We start from the raw sequence: 21332 nt of genomic DNA, 5'->3' as shown, positions 1-21332 counted from the left end.
TGACAAATGTACAAAACATTACATTTGTTGCAGTCACTGGTTTAGTTTTGAGATGTTAAGGAAATCTGTGACTCCATAAGATGTACTAGCAATGACTGAGGAATCTCCATATCCTGCAAAAGTTACCAATGACCTGAAAATCAACTTGGCATTTAAGTCTGAATCTTTAAGACAAAAGATAGTCTCCGTGCCAAGGGAAGTAAACTTCCGATGTTCCATATTTAAGAGTGCCAAATGGGCTGCGTCAGAGATTAAATTTTCCTGGTCGCGGTTCACAAAATATATTCCCAGAATGTCCTTGAAAACTGCAATGTGTATATATATATATATATATATTCCAATTAATTAAAATAAAAACCTAGAACTTCCTTAGTCCCATTTTCCAACGTCTCCATTTTTAGGCCACCATCTCCTGCAAAGCAATTTCATTTTGTGAGTAAATACGTTTTTAAGTCTAAGCCAGTAACTTTATAAAAACATACTACTTTTAAAAGAACCATGGTGAGGTTTTATCAGTGGGAATTTTTTCTGTTTTTCTGTTATTTTACTTTTTCAACAAAAAATAAAAAATGAATATAGAAGCTGCCTCCAGCTTCTCTAAAATCCAAGCTGTGCAGTATTAGAGACTTTACAAATGTTTTACGTTTCCACCAGAATGGAATATAAATGTTCCGTAAACAATGACAGAGCGTTGCACCCCCATAATGGTTTCTAGAACTGGGCATCAAGCTTTAGCAGGAGCACCAACAGACCTCCGCCTCCTTCTTTACCCAACCATGCATATGAAGAATGCACAGGGCTGGGGGGGGCGTGGCCTAGCGGGACATGGAGTAGCAGCTCAGCGTGAGTGCTCTCCGCTCTCATCAATCCGTTTGAAACATCCTGTGGGGTCCCCCCGAGCCCAACTTACCCTATCTGGTGGGGGAAGAGGCCGGGCGGCTGTGGAGCTGTAGCGGGCCGCCGGACGAGTGCTAACCGCTGGGGATCTGAGCGCCGCGTCTCCTCTCCCCTGGCCTCCTAAGATGGCGCCGTGACTTCCGGTCCCAGCTCTCCAGCACGCCCTTACAGAGTGCGCTGCGCGGGACCCGCTCACATGGGGGACTGCTGCTTTGGCCTGCCGGACCCTGCTCACCACTCTCCTACACAGACCCAGCGCTGCTGAGAGCTGTGACACCCGCGACCCCCCCCTCTCCTCCCCTGTGCTGCCTGTGTGCAACAGGGCCTGGGGCTGCCTGGGTGAACTACATAATATAGGGGTCGTGTTCCATCTCTCTGGATCCCTGCTGTACACTCCTCTGGATCTGCTCTGGACTGCTATATGGTCCTATGAGGTGCTGTGATTGTGTCCTCCTGCTTCAAGTGTGCACACATTAATATTATCCTGGGCTTTACAATCTCTGTGCAGCTGCTGGATCTTCACTGAGCTACCGATCCGGATTTATTCCAATATATCTAAAAATGGTGAAGAATCACCACAAATCTGCTGCAGCCCGGCTTGCCCAGTACTCGCATACTCCTGGAAGGCATGCAGTGACGCCGGCTGGGGGTGGGGATACCCCTCCACCGGTATCCCCCAGTCAATCATCCTCCTCTGGAGATGCTTCTGATGATGTGCTGCAAAAAGTGTTGGAAGCCCTGGCGGCTAGCGAATCCCGTCTCTCTGACAAAATAGGCCAGGTGCAGGCTGACCTGACCATAATCCATCATGATATCCAAAAAGTGAGAGAACGGGTCGGGGAAGTCGAGACCCGAACATCTACGCTGGAAGATAAGATCTCACCGCTTAGCTCCCGTGTTACTGCCATTGATGGTCAGCTGTCTGATATAAAAGGCAAGATGCTAGATATGGAAGGCAGACTGAGGAGGAATAATGTCCGCTTTGTGGGGCTCCCGGAGAAGGAGGAGGGTAATGCCCCGGAGCAATTCATTGAATCTTGGTTGAAAAATTATTTTGGGGCTGACTCCTTTACGCCTTTCTTCACAGTTGAACGGGCTCACAGAATCCCTTTCAGGCCGCTGCCACCGGGTGCGCCACCGCGCACACATAGCGAAATTTCTCCACTACAGAGATCGGGATGCTGTTCTCTCTCTGGCGCGCACTAAGGGTCCCCTGTTGTGGAACGGCTCCAAATCTCAGTGTTTCCTGACTTTGCGCTGGAGGTGCAAAAGGACCGTGCACAATTTGTTCCGATTAAAAGACGTCTCAGGGAACTTAATCTACAGTATGCAATGCTTTTTCCTTCTAGGGTGGTGGCAGAGTGAGAAACAAAATTCTTTGCTACACCTCGGGACGCTGCCCTGTGGCTGGATCGCTGGGCCCCGGCCAGGCGGGCGCTTGCTGCTGATCCTTAATGTCTGATATATCCTTATGTTTAGGCTGGTGTTTCTTGCTGATATCCACATTGCAGTATGTTACCCGGATAATGCTACGTTGCCTCTGCTAATGTTTATTTTTTCATTTCACTGATGTTTATATCTAGGGCTCGGGGTGGGGTCCCCACACTCTTAGGTGGGGGTGGGGGACCTACGCCCTTGTCTTTGGTCATTTAATTCATTGCCCTTTTATGTTGGTATAGTTTGTTTTTTCTTTGTTAAGGGGAATAGTTTATTGGGATAAGGTATGCCTCAGTTCGGGTGGGTATACAGGGAGGGGGGGCAGGACGGGAGGGATTGTATTTTGTTATTTGTTTTTTTTTTTTTTTTGTTTTTTTGTATGTGTTGCAGACGCTATGGGTTCTTTGATTTTTTGGACGTCATCTAGTGTTGGTGTTGCTGGCCTGTCGGGGATACGCGGGACCGATCATATATTTTGTTTTGTCTTGACTTATGGCCTCTAATCAACTTAAATTTCTATCCTGGAATGTCCGGGGGCTGAACGATAAAGTCAAACGTTCACTAGTGCTTCGTCACTTTAAACAATATGATGCGGATATTATTTGCCTCATGGAGACCCATCTGGTGGGGGCAAAAGGCCTGGCTCTTAAGAAACCATGGGTGGGCTGGGCATACCACTCCACCCATACGTCGCATTCGCGGGGTGTGTCAATTCTAGTCCGAAGGTCGGTCCCGTTTGTCCTTGATCAGGTCCAATTGGACCAGTGGGGCAGATATGTTTTTCTAAAATGTCAAGTGTATTCTATGTCTTTGCTTATCATGGCTGTTTATATACCGCCCCCCTATTCCCCAGAGGTTCTCAGAAAGGCAGCAGAGTTTATTTCGCTATATCCGAATGTTGCTATAGTTTGTCTTGGGGACTTCAATAACGTCATCGACCATGCTTTAGATAGAACTAGACGGTCTCCGGATGCTCCTGTGGTGTGCAGGAGGGACTTTGCGCTGCTGGTGGACAGTCTGGGCCTGGTCGATGCGTGGAGAGTCCGCCATCCTGGCATACGACAGTATACATGCTTTTCTCCTACCTACTTATCCTTCTCCAGGATAGATTTGGCCCTCACCTCTAAAGGCCTGATACCAAGGTTGATTGATGTTCAGTATGCTACCAGGGGCATATCAGATCATTCCCCGGTAAATTCTCTGTTTAGACATGGGAGATGTTAGGGGGGCACGGTTTTGGAGGTTTAATTCCTTTTGGCTGACTCAGATGGGCACCGGTGCGGAGCTGGTGGAGATGTGGGAGGCCTTCTTGCTGGAAAATCAGGGCTCGGTGTCTAACATAGTTTTATAGGATGCCTTTAAGGCATATGTCCGTGGCACCCTGATCAAGACAGTGGCTGTCTTAAAATCTGGTTATGCCCAGAATGAACGTGACTTTGAGGCAGGATGTAGGAGGCTGGAGCTTCAGTATATGGCCGATGGTCTTGACACTACGAGGGAGAGGTGGTTGCTTGCGCAGGCTGAATGGCGTGACTGCTTGGCTGATAAGGTTAAGTACCGTCTACTTTATGCCCAACACACATACTATGCAACGGGTGACAGGCCTGGTAGCTTTATGGCAACATTGGTGGGTGCGGACAGGGCATCTAATACTGTGCCTGTAATTTGTACCAATGATAATGTGACTCATTTTAATACTCCAGATATTGTGGGGGACTTAGTACATTACTATAGACGACTGTATAGCTCTGGGCTTACCCACACAGTGACGGAAATAGAGATGTATTTAGCCGATATTCCATTACCCACGCTGTCCCAGGACGCTACAACGTTTTTGGACTCCCCCTTAACGCTGACTGAGGTGGAATCTGCTGTTAACTCTTTTCCTGGAGGGAAGACCCCGGGTCTTGCTGGAATGCCCTTGGAACTTTATAAAAAACACCTAACTTTTTATGGCCCTAAACTCCTTGATATATATAATAATTTATTTGTGCAGGGTAGGTTGCCTGACTCTATGGAAGAAGCCCTAATTATAGTACTTCTTAAACCGGACAAAGACCCAACACGAGTCGAATCTTATCGTCCAATTTCCTAGTTAACAACTGACGTTAAGATCTTAGCTAAAATACTGGCGACAAGGCTCAACGCTGTGACTCTACAATTGATACATGAGGACCAATCAGGGTTCATGCCGGGCCGGTCCACTTTACCTAATCTACGTAGACTCTATACGCACCTCCAGGCCCCTTATGAGGGGTCCCACTCCTCAGCTATTGTTTCTCTGGACGCTGCTAAGGCGTTTGATTCAGTGGAGTGGGGCTTCTTGTGGGGGACATTGGACCGATTTGGTATTGGACCCATTTTTAAAAAATGGGTTCAGCTGCTTTACTCTGCACCCAAGGCTAGGGTTTCTGTTAACGGTCACATATCCTCCTCTTTCTCTCTACAAAGAGGGACGAGACAGGGTTGTCCGTTGTCCCCGATCCTATTTGCTTTGGCCATAGAGCCTTTGGCCTGTATTTAGTGTTCACTCTAGGCTGTTTTAGCAGAGCGCAGCGCCCTGCCCTTTTTTTAGCAGGCAAAACCCGCCCTGCCCCTTTTGCGGCGCCCTGCTAGAACAGCCGCCCGCTTCCTGCCCTCCCGGCGTGTATAGATGCCGTGCGCATGCGCGCGGCATCCATTCACGCATTGGGAGAGGGCTGGGGGAAGCCCAGCACCGACTGAGGTGCTGGGCACGCCCCCAACAGTTACGTCGCCGGCCACAGACGCTCTCTATAGTAGCGTCTGTGGGCCGCACCGCCCCCTAAAATGACATAGACGTGACCACGCCCCCTAATTTGCGTGGCCAGGCCCCCGTTTCGGGCGCGCGCACATGTGCCCCCGGAGTCCGGCGCCCTGCCCCTTTTCACTCCTAGAGTGAACACTAGTACTGTTAGATCCCCCTCGCGGGTGGCGGGCTTCCGGTTGGGTGGTAGGACAGACAAAATTGCTCTTTGTGCAGATGATATTCTGTTGTTTGTATCCGATTACCACTATGCCTCATATCTTGTAAGCAATTGACACTTTTGGGGGATTCTCCGGTTTGTCCATTAAATGGGACAAGTCCTGTGTCCTTCCGCATAGAGGCCCCTGTCCTGCCTGCCCCCCCGGGGACCTGCCGCTTCGCTGGGTTGACTCTTTTAAATACCTGGGGGTATGGATCACCAACCAGTCCTCGCAATTTATTTATCTGAATATACGTCCACAAATGGACTATCTACGGTCTCGTGTTAGAGTGTGGAGTAAACTGCCACTCACTGTCACGGGTAGGATAAACCTCATTAAAATGGTTGTATTACCTAAAATGCTGTATGTCCTCTAACATTCCCCTGTTTATCTCCCCCAGAGATTTGGTATCATAGATGGTCTCGTCATCACTGGTATGGTCCAACCGTAGAGCTCGGATTAAATTAGATACTCTAACTAGACCTAGGGACTCGGGTGGTCTGGCCCTTCCTAAAATTAGATTCTATTATTTAGCGGCTCAGTTATTCCACCTAATTCCTTGGATCTCCGACTCGTCTGGAGATTTACTAATCTCTACTGTATTACTAGCATCTGGACTCAATTTGTCACCCCTGCAGCTCCTACTTTGTGATAATGTTGCACTCCTTAAGATGCCGTTGGCTAAACAAGCGAGCATGGTATGGAGGCAGGTTCATTCTATGTTGGGGGGGGGGGGGATGGGATGGGAGTGCACTGGCTCCTCCCTCTATGCCCCTCCTCCAGACCTCCGTTAAAGAACTGTGCCCAGAGGAGACGGACAGTACGAGGAAAGGATTTTTGTTAATCTAAGGGCAAGATACATACCAGCCCACACCATCCACACCGTACAACTGGGAACATACGAACCAGTTAACAGTATAAAACAAAACAGCATCAGCCAGAGACTAACCAAAACTGTAACATAACCCTTATGTAAGCAATAACTATATACAAGTCTTGCAGAATTTAGTCCGCACTGGGACGGGCGCCCAGCATCCTCTACGGACTAGGAGAAAAAGATTTACCGGTAGGTTTAAAATCTTATTTTCTCTTACGTCCTAGAGAAGGTCAATAAAATGCTATCCCTATCTAGGGTGTCAATGTCAGATGACAAGTTATCTGCCCATGCTGCTATTGCGCTACATACCCATGCCAACGCTACTGCCGGTCTGAGCAAGGCCCCCGTATGTGTATAAATTGATTGTAAGGTAGTCTCCTGTCTGCGATCAGCAGGATCCTTGAGGGCTGCCGTGTCTGGAGACGGTAGCGCCACTTTTTTGGACAAGCGCGTCAAAGCCTCGTCCACCCTGGGCGAGGATTCCCACCGTAACCGGTCCTGTGCGGGGAAAGGATACGCCATAAGAATTCTCTTGGGAATCTGCAGTTTCTTGTCTGGAGTTTCCCAAGCTTTTTCAAATAAAGCGTTCAGATCATGAGATGGGGGAAAGGTTACCTCAGGTTTCTTCTCCTTAAACATGCAAACCCTCGTGTCAGGCACCGAGGGTCCTCTGTGATATGCAAAACATCTTTTATTGCAATAATCATATAATAAACACTTTTGGCCACCCTTGGGTGTAACCTCACATCATCGTAGTCGACACTGGAGTCAGAATCCGTGTCGGTATCAGGGTCTGCTACCAGGGACAGGGGACGTTTATGAGACCCTGAAGGGCCTTGTGACACAGTCAAAGCCATGGATTGACTCCCTGCTTTTTCTCTGGACTCTGCTTTGTCCAATCTTTTATGTAATAAAGACACATTTGCATTTAAAACATTCCACATATCCATCCAATCAGGCGTCGACTGTGCCGACGGAGACACCACAATCATCTGCTCTACCTCCTCCTTAGACGAGCCTTCCGCTTCAGACATGCCAACGTACACATATACAGTCCCCCAATAAGGCCCTTTGGAGAGACAGAGAGAGTATGCCAGCGCCACTGGACACTGGGACAAAATCCCAGACTGTACAGCGCTTTTATATATCAATAATACACTCGCTGCACCAAATAAATGTGCCCCACCCCTCCTTTTTGCACTCTGTACTTGTGTTCAGCGGGGGAGAGTCCGGGGAGCAGCGTGCTGTGGAGAAAATGGAGCTGGTTAGTGCTGGAGGATCAAGCTCCGCCCCCCCCTCAACGGCGGGCTTCGGTCCCGCTCAAATGCTTTATACTGGCGGGGTTTATTTAATATTCTGCCTCCGCAGTATATATATATGTAAGCCAGTGTCCCTTGAAGTTTATTATTGCTGCCCAGGGCGCCCCCCCTGCGCCCAGCACCCATACAGTGCAGTCAGTGTGTGTGAATGTGGGAGCAATGGTGCGCAGCGTTACCGCTACGCGGTACCTCAGTGAAGATCTGAAGTCTTCTGCCGCTTTTGAAGTCTTCTTTCTTCTTATACTCACCCGGCTTCTATCTTCCGGCTCTGTGAGGAGGATGGCGGCGCGGCTCTGGGACGAACAGCGAGGATGAGACCTGCGTTCCAACCCTCTGGAGCTAATGGTGTCCAGTAGCCCAAGAAGCAGAGCCTATCATTTAAGTAGGTCTGCTTCTCTCTCCTCAGTCCCACGATGCAGGGAGCCTGTTGCCAGCAGTGCTCCCTGAAAATAAAAAAAACTATTTTTCAGAGAAACTCAGTAGAGCTCCCCTGCAGTGCATCCAGTCTCCTCTGGCCACAGGATCTAACTGGGGTCTGGAGGAGGGGCATAGAGGGAAGAGCCAGTGCACACCCATCTAAAGTCTTTAGAGTGCCCATGTCTCCTGCGGAGCCCGTGTATACCCCATGGTCCTTACGGAGTCCCCAGCATCCTCTAGGACAGAGCTGGCCAAACCAGTCCTCGAGATCTACCAACAGTTCACTTTTTGCAGATCACCTAGATGGTGCTCAGGTGGAGTCATTACTAATTAAGATGTGCTGCATTCATTCCTAACTGACAATTCTACAGATCTCCAGGAGCCCTGAAAACATGAACTGTTGGTAGATCTCAAGGACCGGTTTGGCCAGCCCTGCTCTAGGACGTAAGAGAAACATTTGTTCATATTACACAGAGTCTATATCACTCCCACCAGGCTTGTTAACATAGGGGGGCGGAGTGACTCTAGGTGCCCGAAGTGCGCCTCTCCGGACGGTACCTTCTAGCATTTATTGTGAGCTTTCCCGGTGGTGCAGGACTTTTGGCGGGCGGTGACACGGTTGGTGGCCTCTACGGGACTCCCCCTTGATGTGTTTACCCCCCTTGTGTGTATCCTTGGGATTATAGATGAGGTGATATTGGATGCAAAGATATATTCTTAACTTATGCGCTTTGGTCAGAGTATTGATAGCACGCTCATGGATGGCGACTACGGGTTCTGATATTAATAAATGGATCCCGTTAGTGAACTCGGTTGTGTCCCATGAAAAGTTGGTTTATATTTCTAGGAAAGCCCCGAATAAATTTTACAAGATATGGGATAGGTGGTTATCATCTCCACTCTACCAGGGGACTTGTGTCTCTGCCCCGCATTGATATCTGGTCACTTAATGTAACAATATTGTATGAACAAATGAAAAGAAGTCAAGACAACCGTTATGTATAACTTGTAGCTGTTTGCAACTTTATGTATGTCTGTCGATGCATACAACATTCGCCGACTCTTATCTGTATACACATAGTGCATACTTATGTACTCCATGTTTTGGTTTGTCTGTCTGGAAAAATCAATAAAAACGTATTGAACTAAAAAAAAAAAAAAAAAGAAGAAGAAGAATGCACAGGGCTGTCACAAGCCCTAAGGGAGCTCTAGTTGCAACATCATTTGCCCCCCTCCCCATTTAATGTGGTGGTGACCTAACACATACTGTAGTAGAGGCAGCTTGTGTCACATGTCAGTGTCACGGTCTAGAATAACCTAAAGGAAGTGTCTAGAGTATTTACTTGTAGCACATTAAAAACGGTAAACCAATATCACCATTAGGTCATGCAGAATGATTTTTCATAATCGTGACATGGCAAATCAAAATAATCCTTCTATAAATCCATGGATCATGATGAAAACATTTAATAGCTGGCAACTATTTAACAATATATTGCCAACCAATAGAAGATGGCTTTTGCATAACGTATTGCAAAAATGACAGCCAATAGACTAGTGTGCCCCCCTTTTGCCCTACCCATACATGCTTTAAATATCTGGCAACTAGCAAATATTTTTATCGTGAGCCATGGATTAACAAAATAATTTTAATTTACCATGTGCATCGATGATGCATTTGTAGCCGAACCTATACAGTCTAAACATTAATAGGCAGTAGTCTTAGGGACACCCCAGATACAAGGTGTCAATAATATTAGTGCCAGTGTGTACAGTGCATGCTGACATACACTATGCGATACGCTCCATGAGCAATATCACATAGTGTCGTCCCCCCCATCCTTCCAGACCGCCGACATAGATCACACACACACTACGCAATATTGCAAGCGATATCACACAGGGACATTATGCCACATCCGTCCCGAACATCCAGCTTCTGACAATATAGTCAGAGTGAGCTGCATGTACAGCCGACAGTGCATCGCTCGTAGCATACACAATAGGCGATATTGTAAACCATATCGCTCAGGAGGGTAAAAATGAGCAATATGGTTTAGAAAATAGTTTCAACAGGTGACAACGAACAATAAAAAGCTTCTACATGTCCACTTAAAAAAAATATATATATATTTTTTTTTAATGACAATTTGGTCAAAACTCGCACCAAAAAGCAATAGAATACTACATTCATAATTGCTGCAAACAGTTTCTCAAAGACCAAATAAAAAACATTTCAGTTTCAATTGCAGCTAAATTTCCTGCCGTTCTGGAACTTCTGAATCAGTAGGGCAGATAATTACAGATTATTAGCATTTTTCTCTTCTTTATTACCAAATAGCCTCTGTTTCTCCTCAAGATAATCATTAAAACATGTGTGTGAATGTTATCTGGTCAAAGAAAGAAGCGTGACATCAGCCGCGCTATGTAAGCCCTAGATAACTGTGAGCCATGTAAGTGTACAGTTAGGTCAAAAATGGTCTCATCCTAAAGGATAAGACTGAAGTTATAACTTGCAAATACCAAGTATGTTTGTATGACCAAGTATGTTTGTATGAGACCTAAACTCTCGCGTACACTGGTTATTTGGACTTAGGTTTTTCGCTATAAAAACATTTAAAAAAGAAAAGAAAAAAAAACTATGCTAAGGGGAAAGCTAGAAACTATTCTGCCTTCAGGACATTTCACATTCACAAAAAACATTACGACAGCCAAAATGAGAAAAAACTAATTTTACACTGCGCCTAGATTAGCTGTGCAACATATGCGATCATTCTTTTGAAATAACTAAGAAAATAAATGAAACCTCACCTTCAAACCCAAAAAATAAAAACCTTTACATCTGCAGATGGCTGAGCCAGCATGCAGCAGATTCATCTTGGCCCCAATCTAACAGAAAGCCTACTCAGTGCTTGTGCCTTATAACATCAAGTTAGCAAGGGAAAAAAAAAAAAAAAAAAAATGAAAGTATTTGCCAAGTAAAATAAAATATTTCAAAAGTATTACTATTGTAAATGGTAACCATAGCAAAGATACAAGTTTTCCTTATGGGAAGAAAAAAATAAAAATTAATTCCTTTGTTTATTTGGCAAGTGCACAGTGTGGACAAAAGTGACGGGACACATGGCAAATAGATCAAGGAGATTTTATTGATGACATTACTTTGTTAGTCCACCACGTGCAGTGATTACTGCAGACACCCTTCTTGGCAAACTGTCCACAAGTTCCAGCAGGCGGTATGTTTTGCCATACCAACTTAAGTACAGTGACCAACTGCACTACTGAAGGTCAAGTCGGTCTAGAACGAACCAGTCATTTCAAATTCGTCCCAGATATTCTCAGTGGGGTTAAGATCTGTACGCTGAGCTGACCAGTCAATCCGGGTTACCGAATTTTCTGTATACTAGTCCAGCGTCACCTTGGAAATTTAACAGGTGGCATTGACGCCTTGATAAAAACATTTGTTGTTGCCGTAAAACTGCCACAATGTAGGGAGCACAAAGTTATCAAGTGCATCTCTATACTTCTCAGAGTTAATGTAACCACGCATTACAACTAGTGGGCCCATGGCAAACCAGCTGAAACAGCTCCACTGCATAACACCACCACCTCCATGCTTTACTGCAGGTACTCTACATTCTGGCATCAGATGTTCTCCTGCCAATCACCAAACCCAAACATATCCATCTGATGTGAAAAGTGTAAATCGTGATTTATCACTCCATAACACTCTCCACCATTGTTCCAAGGTCTAGTTTTTGCTCTCTTTACACAGTCATAAGCGCTGGGCTGCATTCTTCTTTGTGATTAGAGGTTTATGAGCAACTGCTCGCCCATAATATCCAAGTGCACAGGCCTCCCTACAAAGTGTTCTTGTCGAAACCAGCACATTAGTGGCTATTCGGAACTGGTGTGCAATGGTAGGCTTCTCACACTTATACCTCTGATCGAGCAGCCTACCATGATCCCCTTTTCAAATCTGGTTAGCGCTTTCCGGCAGAACATTTAATTAGAAATGATCTAATCTGTGCACCTCTACCCAGCTGGAGTTGCTCTGGAGGGACTGCTATTCACAGGCAGCGTGTCTGGAGGCAGGAAAATGGCGCTGAATGTGGCTGGGTCTGCTCTGAGGAGAAGCTCCGCCCCCTTAATGACGCCGTCTTCCTGCTTTTCCAAGATTATACTGGCCTGAGGATTTTCTGCTGGCTGAGAGCAAAGGACCCAGACAGGCTTTCTGGTCAGTGTAGGGCTAAGGCGCCGGCTCAGGGCGCCCCCACAGCGCCGTACCATGTACCGCTGAGCCCCCGGGGCACAGTCAGTGCTGCGCTCCCTACCCTGTAGCCGCCATCTTCACATCGGCTCCTCGTTTGCCAGGGGGCCGATAACTCACTCGCCACACTTCAGCTCTGCAAGGGGGTGGCGCAATGCTGCCGGGGTGAGCATTCCCCTGCAGCGGGGAGCGATCTAGGCTCAGACCCCGCAGGGCGGACACTACTTCCCCCCTTAGTCCCACGAAGCAGGGAGGCTGTTGCCAGCAGCCTCCCTGTAAAATAACACTCTAAAATAAACTTTACTAGAGAAACTCTGGAGAGCTCCCCTAGCTGTGACCAGCTCCTCCGGGCACATTTTCTAAACTGAGTCTGGTAGGAGTGGCATAGAGGGAGGAGCCAGTCCACACTGTTAAACTCTTAAAAGTGCCAATGGCTCCCGGTGGACCAATCTATACCCCATAGTACTAATATGGACCCCAGTATCCTCTAGGACGCAAGAGAAAGTAGGATATACAGAGAAACTGGTTTTACCAGCAGACTTCAGAACGGGGTTCATTCAATTTGCCAGCAGTCGCCGGGATTCCGACAGCTGGGATATCATACTAAACACTAACAGCAGCAAATAAAGCTGGAAGTATTTTACAGCAAAAGCACATACACAAAATGGGTCCAAAAAGAAGCAACTTCAAACAGAAGTATATACACCAGCAGTTACCAATGCGTAGACATGGCTTTTCAAGGTTAGTAACTACAATGTCCAATTACCAAATATAACACTGCAATACAGTATCTGGAAAAGGACATTAATAAATGTGAAAGTGTCATAAACCATATGACATACAATATATTAATCTTCCTCTTTAAAAAGAAACCGATGGAACAAATTAAAAATAATGCAATGCAAATATCAATTTAATAATGCAATTAGATGACTTCATATAGCAGCCATACTATAGCACATTCCAGGCGCACCCTGCTAGGAGCATGATCAGTACCCATGAGAGAAATGCCTCCGAACAGACGCATACAGATGTGTCCTCATACAGAATGTCCTGTGCGCCATATGACACAGGACGTCTGGAACGCTTCTTGTGCTGCAAACGGTTTCCTAAATTTTGTTACTTTTTTTTCAATTTACGTCTAGTGTGCTTGGCACTCAGGATTACTTTGTCACAGAGGAATTAGTATAAAGTTGCAGATTAAGCATAATGGTGTATGGCTCGGATCACTCAATCAAACATGTTTTTTGCCTGTTTAACTTGGATTGTGTACCTTATCCTCAACTTTGCATCTTACTTCCCTTATAGTGTACTAGGGATTAGTGTTTTGGTGCGGATAAGTACCAAAGTCCATGGCACGATAAACAGGGCTATTTGGCACGATTTGAGAATAGGTGTATGTGGGCACACAGGTATGTGCCTGTGCCCAGGTTATATTCAGTCGCAATTACATGAAAACACTCTTACTGCATTTGACCTATGCTTTCACGTCCCTTCTCTCTCCTTTTCCAATTAAGCATAAAGATAGAGCACATAGAAGGCTGTGACCTGTGGGTTCACTGGCGAAGAACAGGGGGCACGTTAGACTCCGCCCTTCGTTCATGCTAGTGCTGATCCAAACTGGTGGCAGAATCATCCTCTTATGCCTGAAGTGGGTGTCCAGACAAAATGCTCCCCATGATCCTTTCTGATGTATGGAAACCTGTCTGTTAATACTCAGTCTCTCTCAATTACTATGTAATTTTTCTCCAATTGCAAAGCTCTAATAATATGCTGGTGCTATATAAATATGCATTACTGCGTCACAGGTCATGGGTTTGGTTACAGCAACGATCCTAATCTGTGTAGAATTTGGATGTTCTCTCCATGTTTGCCTGAGTTTCATTCGGGTGTTCCAGTCTCCTCCCACACTCTAAACACGTAAGATACTTGGGGGGACATGTACTAAGCAGTGATAAAAGTGGAGGTGAGCCAGTGGAGAAGTTGCCCATGGCAACCAATCAGCATTGACATAACATTTATAATTTGCATACTATAAAAGTATACAGAGCAGCTGATTGGTTGCCATGGCCAACTTCTCCACTGGCTCACTTTTCCACTTTTATCACTGCTTCGTACATGTCCCCCTTGATTTCTGTGTTTCCATGTGGCAGGGACTATGCACTATAAATTCCAGTTGGGCAGGGACTGATGTATATTAATATTCTGTGTAAGCAATGCATAACCTATAGTACATAAGTGTTAATGAGTGGGGAGATTTGCATACAAGATGCACACCCAGCTTTAGGATCTTAGTATACTAGATGTTTTAGTACAAGATGCACAGAAAATAAACCTGACAGATTTGGAGTTCAACAGGATATCATCATCACATTTTGGCTAGGAACCCAGCTTAAACGTGGCTCTATTTACATAGCAAAGACTGTTCATTAAAACATTGCATATATTGACCTTAATAGTAAAAGGAATTGCTAAAAAAAAAAAAAAATTATGTAACCATCTAATCTGCCAAAACCAGTACCATATAGTAACTAATCTGTATGTGCAAATATAGTATAAAAAAAAAAAGAAGAATCAGCTTACTAAAGAAAAAAAAAAACCCACAACACTCCTTTCAACCACAACAGAAGTGAGTTTTTTTTGTTTTTTTTGCACCTATCACAAATTTTGATTGGAAAACAAAATCTATGAATTTATATAATCGCCAATTCCCCTCTGCTGGAAATAATACACTACTTGCTATGAAGATGCCCAAGTAATTAAATGCATTCCAGAAATTCAGTTTTGTCTCCAGCATCAATTAAACATTAGTCATTTAGATTCACGATTCTGGTTTATGATGCAGACTACTCACACAGCAGCATATCACAGACAAATGTGGGAATTTTTTTAACATACAGATTTTAAAACAGAATATAAAAAAAGAGTATCTTTTCTATGCTGTTGTGGATACTTCGCAGTAGGAATTGCATCTCTGATATTACTGTCAGCATGCCTAGGGCTATGTGTTAGGGGGTGCATCAGAGATAATGAAGCCTCAGGTAACAGAGTCCCAGAGAATCACAGACGCCTCCTGTAACTACATAATAGGGGAGAGGAGACTGAAGCCTGCAATAACTGCACACAGGGTTCTAATACACATAGTATAAACCACCTGTAACAGTATATCTAGATAAAGCAGTGAGGAGCGTCAAGCTGATGCCAAAGCAGAAAACATGGGTGTTAACCACCATCCCCACAGTTTATTTCCCATGCAAAGCCAGCCAAAAAAATAAGAATTTACTTACCGATAATTCTATTTCTCGGAGTCCGTAGTGGATGCTGGGGTTCCTGAAAGGACCATGGGGAATAGCGGCTCCGCAGGAGACAGGGCGCAAAAAGTAAAGCTTTAGGATCAGGTGGTGTGCACTGGCTCCTCCCCCTATGACCCTCCTCCAAGCCTCAGTTAGGATACTGTGCCCGGACGAGCGTACACAATAAGGAAGGATTTATGAATCCCGGGTAAGACTCATACCAGCCACACCAATCACACTGTACAACCTGTGATCTGAACCCAGTTAACAGTATGATAACAGCGGAGCCTCTGAAAGATGGCTCACAACAATAATAACCCGATTTTTGTAACTATGTACAAGTATTGCAGATAATCCGCACTTGGGATGGGCGCCCAGCATCCACTACGGACTCCGAGAAATAGAATTATCGGTAAGTAAATTCTTATTTTCTCTATCGTCCTAGTGGATGCTGGGGTTCCTGAAAGGACCATGGGGATTATACCAAAGCTCCCAAACGGGCGGGAGAGTGCGGATGACTCTGCAGCACCGAATGAGAGAACTCCAGGTCCTCCTTAGCCAGGTTATCAAATTTGTAGGATTTTACAAACGTGTTTGCCCCTGACTAAATAGCCGCTCGGCAAAGTTGTAAAGCCGAGACCCCTCGGGCAGCCGCCCAAGATGAGCCCACCTTCCTTGTGGAATGGGCATTTACATATTTTGGCTGTGGCAGGCCTGCCACAGAATGTGCAAGCTGAATTGTATTACACATCCAACTAGCAAAAGTCTGCTTAGAAGCAAGAGCACCCAGTTTGTTGGGTGCATACAGGATAACAGCAAGTCAGTTTTCCTGACTCCAGCCGTCCTGGAACCTATATTTTCAGGGCCCTGACCACATCTAGCAACTTGGAGTCCTCCAAGTCCCTAGTAGGCGCAAGACACCACAATAAGCTGGTTCAGGTGAAACACTGACACCACCTTAGGGAGAGAACTGGGGACGAGTCCGCAGCTCTGCCCTGTCCGAATGGACAAACAGATATGGGCTTTTTTGAGAAAAAAACCACCAATTTGACACTCGCCTGGTCCAGGCCAGGTCCAAGAGCATGTTCACTTTTCATGTGAGATGCTTCAAATCCACAGATTTGACTGGTTTTAAACCAATGTGTTTTGAGGAATCCCAGAACTACGTTGAGATCCCACAGTGCCACTGGAGGCACAAAAGGGGGTTGTATATGCAATACTCCCTTGACAAACTTCTGGACTTCAGGAACTGAAGCCAATTCTTTCTGGAAGAAAAATCGACAGGGCCGAAATTTGAACCTTAATGGACCCCAATTTGAGGCCCATAGACACTCCTGTTTGCAGGAAATGCAGGAATCGACCGAGTTGAAATTTCTTCGTGGGGCCTTCCTGGCCTCACACCACGCAACATATTTTCGCTACATGTGGTGATAATGTTGTGCGGTCACCTCCTTTCTGGCTTTGACCAGGGTAGGAATGACCTCTTCCTGAATGCCTTTTCCCTTAGGATCCGGCGTTCCACCGCCATGCCGTCAAACGCAGCTGCGGTAAGTCTTGGAACAGACATGGTACTTGCTGAAACAAGTCCCTTCTTAGCGGCAGAGGCCATAAGTCCTCTGTGAGCATCTCTTGAAGTTCCGGGTACCAAGTCCTTCTTGGCCAATCCGGAGCCATGAGTATAGTTCTTACTCCTCTACGTCTTATAATTCTCAGTACCTTAGGTATGAAAAGCAGAGGATGGAACACATACACCGACTGGTACACCCACGGTGTTACCAGAACGTCCACAGCTATTGCCTGAGGGTCTCTTAACCTGGCGCAATACCTGTCCCGTTTTTTGTTCAGACGGGACGCCATCATGTCCACCTTTGGTAATTCCCAACGGTTTACAATCATGTGGAAAACTTCCCCATGAAGTTCCCACTCTGCCGGGTGGAGGTCGTGCCTACTGAGGAAGTCTGCTTCCCAGTTTCCATTCCCGGAATGAAACACTGCTGACAGTGCTATCACATGATTTTCCGCCCAGCGAAAAGTCCTTGCAGTTTTTGCCACTGCCCTCCTGCTTCTTGTGCCGCCCTGTCTATTTACGTGGGCGACTGCCGTGATGTTTTATCCCACTGGATCAATACCGGCTGACCTTGAAGCAGAGGTCTTGCTAAGCTTAGAGCATTATAAATTTACCCTTAGCTATATTTATGTGGAGAAAAGTCTCCAGACTTGATCACACTCCCTGGAAATTTTTTTCCTTGTGTGACTGCTCCCCAGCCTCTCGGGCTGGCCTCCGTGGTCACCAACATCCAAAACTGAATGCCGAATCTGCGGCCCTCTAGAAGATGAGCACTCTGTAACCACCACAGGAGAGACACCCTTGTCCTTGGATATAGGGTTATCCGCTGATGCATCTGAAGATGCGATCCGGACCATTTGTCCAGCAGATCCCACTGAAAAGTTCCTGCATGAAATCTGCCGACTGGAATTGCTTCGAAGGAAGTCACCATTTTTTTTACCATGGCCCTTGTGCAATGATGCACTGATTTTAGGAGGTTCCTGACTAGCTCGGATAACTCCCTGGCTTTCTCTTCCGGGAGAAACACCTTTTTCTGGACTGTGTCCAGAATCATCCCTAAGCACAGGAGACTTGTTGTCGGGATCAGCTGCGATTTTGGAATATTTAGAATCCACCCCTGCTGTTGTAACAGTATCCGAGATAGTGCTACTCCGACCTCCAACTGTTCCCTGGACTTTGCCCTTATCAGGAGATCGTCCAAGTAAGGGATAATTAAGACGCCTTTTCTTCGAAGAAGAACCATCATTTCGGCCATTACCTTGGTAAAGACCCGGGGTGCCGTGGACAATCCAAACGGCAGCGTCTGAAACTGATAGTGACAGTTCTGTACCACGAACCTGAGGTATCCTTAGTGATAAGGGCAAATTTGGGACATGGAGGTAAGCATCCCTGATGTCTCGGGACACCATATAGTCCCCTTCTTCCCGGTTCGTTATCACTGCTCTGAGTGACTCCATCTTGATTTGAACCTTTGTAAGTGTTCAAATTTTTTTAGATTTAGAATAGGTCTCACCTAGCCTTCTGGCTTCAGTACCACAATATAGTGTGGAATAATACCCCTTTTCTTGTTGTAGGAGGGGTAATTTAATTATCACCTGCTGGGAATACAGCTCGTGAATTGTTTCCCATACTGCCTCCTTGTCGGAGGGAGACCTTGGTAAAGCAGACTTCAGGAGCCTGCGAAGGGGAAACGTCTCGACATTCCAATCTGTACCCCTGGGATACTACTTGTAGGATCCAGGGGTCCTGTACGGTCTCAGCGTCATGCTGAGAGCTTGTCAGAAGCGGTGGAACGCTTCTGTTCCTGGGAATGGGCTGCCTGCTGCAGTCTTCTTCCCTTTCCTCTATCCCTGGGCAGATATGACTCTTATAGGGACGAAAGGACTGAAGCTGAAAAGACGGTGTCTTTTTCTGCAGAGATGTGACTTAGGGTAAAAAACTGTGGATTTTCCAGCAGTTGCCCTGGCCACCAGGTCCGATGGACCGACCCCAAATAACTCCTCTTCCTTTATACGGCAATACACCTTTGTGCCGTTTGGAATCTGCATCACCTGACCACTGTCGTGTCCATAAACATCTTCTGGCAGATATGGACATCGCACTTACTCTTGATGCCAGAGTGCAAATATCCCTCTGTGCATCTCGCATATATAGAAATGCATCCTTTAAATGCTCTATAGTCAATAAAATACTGTCCCTGTCAAGGGTATCAATATTTTTAGTCAGGGAATCCGACCAAGCCACCCCAGCTCTGCACATCCAGGCTGAGGCGATCGCTGGTCGCAGTATAACACCAGTATGTGTGTATATATACTTTTTATGATATTTTCCAGCCTCCTGTCAGCTGGCTCCTTGAGGACGGCCCTATCTATAGACGGTACCGCCACTTGTTCTGATAAGCGTGTGAGCGCCTTATCCACCCTAAGGGGTGTTTCCCAACGCGCCCTAACTTCTGGCGGGAAAGGTTATACCGCCCATATTTTCTATCGGGGGGAACCCACGCATCATCACACACTTCATTTAATTTATCTGATTCAGGAAAAACTACGGTAGTTTTTTCACATCCCACATAATACCCTCTTTTGTGGTACTTGTAGTATCAGAAATATGTAACACCTCCTTCATTGCCCTTAACGTGTGGCCCTAATAAGGAATACGTTTGTTTATTCACCGTCGACACTGGATTCAGTGTCCCTGTCTGTGTCGACCGACTAAAGTAAACGGGCGTTTTAAAACCCCTGACGGTGTTTTTGAGACGTCTGGACCGGTACTAAATTGTTTGTCGGCCGTCTCATGTCGTCAACCGACCTTGCCGCGTGTTGACATTATCACGTAATTCCCTAAATAAGCCATCCATTCCGGTGTCGACTCCCTAGAGAGTGACATCACCATTACAGGCAATTGCTCCGCCTCCTCACCAACATCGTCCTCATACATGTCGACACACACGTACCGACACACAGCACACACACAGGGAATGCTCTGATAGAGGACAGGACCTACTAGCCCTTTGGAGAGAGACAGAGGGAGAGTTTGCCAGCACACACCAAAAACGCTATAATTATATAGGGACAACCTGATATAAGTGTTTTCCCTTATAGCATCTTTTTTATATATTTCTAACGCCAAATTAGTGCCCCCCCTCTCTGTTTTAACCCTGTTTCTGTAGTGCAGTGCAGGGGAGAGCCTGGGAGCCTTCCCTCCAGCCTTTCTGTGAGGGAAAATGGCGCTGTGTGCTGAGGAGATAGGCCCCGCCCCTTTTTCGGCGGCCTCGTCTCCCGCTCTTAACGGATTCTGGCAGGGGTTAAATATCTCCATATAGCCCCCGGAGGCTATATGTGAGGTATTTTTAGCCAAAAATAGGTTTTCATTGCCTCCCAGGGCGCCCCCCTTCCAGCGCCCTGCACCCTCAGTGACTGCCGTGTGAAGTGTGCTGAGAGGAAATGGCGCACAGCTGCAGTGCTGTGCGCTACCTTAAGAAGACTGAGGAGTCTTCATGCCGCCGATTCTGGACCTTCTTCTTGTTTCAGCATCTGCAAGGGGGCCGGCGGCGAGGCTCCGGTGACCATCCAGGCTGTACCTGTGATCGTCCCTCTGGAGCTAATGTCCAGTAGCCAAAGAAGCCAATCCATCCTGCACGCAGGTGAGTTCACTTCTTCTCCCCTAAGTCCCTCGTTGCAGTGATCCTGTTGCCAGCAGGACTCACTGTAAAATAAAAAAACCTAAGCTAAACTTTTCTAAGCAGCTCTTTAGGAGAGCCACCTAGATTGCACCCTTCTCGGCCGGGCACAAAAATCTAACTGAGGCTTGGAGGAGGGTCATAGGGGGAGGAGCCAGTGCACACCACCTGATCCTAAAGCTTTACTTTTTGTGCCCTGTCTCCTGCGGAGCCGCTATTCCCCATGGTCCTTTCAGGAACCCCAGCATCCACTAGGACGATAGAGAAATTTAATTTCTTATTTTAAATATTATATAATATAATGACCCGGATGTGAGCAAGCCATGACTGCGGGCGAAACGCGTCTTCAACTGCCTCCGATACTGCCGCTGCACCTGCACCGCCGGGACCAACAGACCTCTTAGTCCCCCCCACCCCCACAACCCTTGCCGCTAACACAGCTACCCTTTGCTGCCGTAACTGCGACCGCACGTGTACAGTGGGGATCGCGGGACCTCCAGATCCCTGCTGTTCTCATGGCCGCTGCTGCATAGACCTGCTGGGACACTTAAATACACTCCTTAATTTTCGAATGGTTATTCAAATACACTG

General features: G+C 46.5%; 1 protein-coding gene across 3 annotated transcripts in view; it reads right to left on the bottom strand.

The window, feature by feature from the left end:
- The window catches only part of TMCC3 (transmembrane and coiled-coil domain family 3), a 227844-nt gene that overhangs the window by 115032 nt on the left and 91480 nt on the right, over positions 1 to 21332 (bottom strand). The window lies entirely within an intron of this gene.

This window comes from Pseudophryne corroboree, chromosome 6, assembly GCF_028390025.1.
Source record: "Pseudophryne corroboree isolate aPseCor3 chromosome 6, aPseCor3.hap2, whole genome shotgun sequence".
NCBI classification, from domain to species: Eukaryota; Metazoa; Chordata; class Amphibia; order Anura; family Myobatrachidae; genus Pseudophryne; species Pseudophryne corroboree.
The sequence above is the reverse complement of the archived record's forward strand: the minus strand, read 5'-3'. Positions and strand labels throughout refer to the sequence as shown.